The sequence below is a fragment of the Penaeus vannamei genome, chromosome 9 (assembly GCF_042767895.1).
Source record: "Penaeus vannamei isolate JL-2024 chromosome 9, ASM4276789v1, whole genome shotgun sequence".
NCBI lineage: Eukaryota > Metazoa > Arthropoda > Malacostraca > Decapoda > Penaeidae > Penaeus > Penaeus vannamei.
In genome coordinates, this window is record NC_091557.1 from 1247222 (window position 1) to 1249721 (window position 2500).

At 36.6% G+C, this 2500-nt stretch overlaps 1 protein-coding gene across 1 annotated transcript in view; it reads right to left on the reverse strand.

Annotated features, from left to right (window-relative positions):
* Positions 1 to 817: 817 nt before the first annotated feature.
* Positions 818 to 2500, reverse strand: part of LOC113813626 (eukaryotic translation initiation factor 4E type 3) — an 8022-nt gene continuing 6339 nt past the window's right edge. Inside the window, exon 4 of the mRNA XM_027365652.2 lies at positions 818 to 2500. This exon is cut by the window's right edge and continues 1130 nt beyond it. The gene's annotated coding sequence lies outside the window, so the exon portion shown is untranslated.

Consider the following 2500-nt stretch of genomic DNA (forward strand, 5'->3'; position numbering starts at 1 on the left):
ACAGAATACTCTTTCACACTGAGTTTGCACACACTGGTAAAAGTGCAAGAAACATGTGACCAAATGCATGCTTCAGTTGCTGTGCCATTACAGTCTCATTGACAGAAATAACTTCCACTGATGAAGACTGAAGTCTGCTGGAGATGACTATGGGTACCCCTCTAGATGGTGACAATTACTATGGCCTGACTCTCCTGCCCTGCCAACTCTCAGCTGCTTTATTTCCCTCAATAGCAGGGATACTCACACTTCCTGCAAAGGGCAGATGTTCCATACATATGTTTGAGAGAGAGAGAGAGAGAGAGAGAGAGAGAGAGAGAGAGAGAGAGAGAGAGAGAGAGAGAGAGAGAGAGAGAGAGAGAGAGAGAGAGAGAGAGAGAGAGAGAGAGAGAGAGAGAGAGAGAGAGAGAGAGAGAGAGAGAGAGAGAGAGAGAGAGAGAGAGAGAGGGGGGGGGGGGGGCAAGAAGGAAAGATGGAAAGAGAGAGAGAAATGACATAACAGTAAGTATTATGATCTATGTGCACAAATACAAGACAATGCCAAATGGTATTGGCTGAACTGAACTCTTAGTGAAAAAGAGGATCATCTTTTTTCAGGCGCATTTCACTACTTCAGGGTGAGGACAGATGTGGAATTAAAAAATAAAGCAAGGGATATGATGGGAGGGAAGCTTGTCTGCATCCAGACATGTGAATCCACTGAAAAAAAGGCTTCATGATTTATCAACAGACCACCAGGAATTTTTATCAAAAAATGAAAACTCAAATGGCAAGCCACATTAATATTGATGCTTAATTCAAACTATACCAAACAGTATGTAGCTAATTACATTTTATTATGGACAATATCCTACAAAATGAACAGGTGTTGAGCAATGAGGTGCATCCTCAGTAACAAATGGCTTAATCTTCTTGTGTTTTAGTTGTGCATGTAGACAAGTGTACAATAACAAGACTCTACATGTGTTACTTTGTGCGCTTGTATATCAGTAGCATTTGAAATATTGAAAACATTTTGTATCAATACCAGAGAAAAAGTAATACAAAGATTTACCTAACGCATGAACCTAACTATGTATGTGACCAGAACAATGCTACTGCAAAACCTCTTGAGAAAACGTTCTGCAAGTGATTATCAACATGGGACAATATCCTTCGTAGAGTCATTCATGAATTCAACTTCTACCGTTTCTAAAGACGGATTACTTGGAAATTCCTGCTCTTTTTAAACGTACAGCAACTTAGGCATAAATTGTACATTTTACTGATATAAAAGACAAAGAAAAGAAAGAAAGAAAAAAAAAGAGGAAAAAAAAATGAACCAACATTAAAAAATATGGGAAATGTCACAAGAGTTTATACATCTCATCCACAATGTAACAAAAAACCCTTACAAACATGAAAATACAATGATACTACATCATAAGTAGTTTAAAAAGGGAGATCTGACTGCAAAGTAAGACTCCTTGAAAGGGGCAAAAAACAAAAAACAAAACCAGGCCTCAAGTTAAAAGATGGTCAAGACTGATTCAGTAACAGTGCATGTACACTCCTTGTTCCTTTCATTCATTATATGAACACTTCATTACAAAGACCTAGGAACAACAACAACAGTTATATCAACATTAACATCCACTATGTAAAAGGACACTTTTCCCTCTTTTCTCTTAACCTATTTGGATCAGTTCACATGGCTCTAGCAATCTAACATTAGCTTATTATACACCTGAAGCGATGACAAAGATGATTTGAAGTATAGATTTTTAAAATATAATTTCAACTCTTCCGTTCCATAACTGTATTTCTTATGTACAATAATAAAAGTCTCGAAACAAAAGTCAAGAGGCAGAGACCAGATTCCTTTACCTAATATCAAAAAGTTTTATTCTAACATATATTCTTCAACCAATCACCCCAGATTTATGTATCATCCCCTGTATTTTTTTGTTAATCTTGTTACATACAGATGGCTCCGCATACGTTCAGCTACCGAGGAGTCCCTAATGATCGCGCACGACTTACCCATTCCTTGAAATAGTTGGAAAATGTGCTTTCCCTTCTAACACTATTTATGTTGATACTGTAATTATTCTCACTCACATTACGATTATCAAACTGTTATTAAAATATCAATGGCATTAGACAATAAAATGGTATAAAAGAAATTTTCCAAAATTCAAGGAAAAAGGTAAACATGTGAGACAGACAGGACTAATAGCGGACTCCTTGGTGATTATGTACTTGTGGAGCCATCTATGTGTAAGGACAATAAATGTACGTATGTAACTGTAGGCATGGCAGGTTTTCTTGTCAAATGGGGTGATTTGGTTAATATTCCTTCATTCTTGTTGCTGTAAAATTAAAATCCATTAGATTGGAAGAAGAAGTAGAAGAAGATCTAATATAAAATGGGCTGATCTATCCCTCTTGCATACAAGCTCATATTCAACTTTTCAACATGCACATTAAATGTTTTCCTCTTAAATGTTTTCCTCTGCAC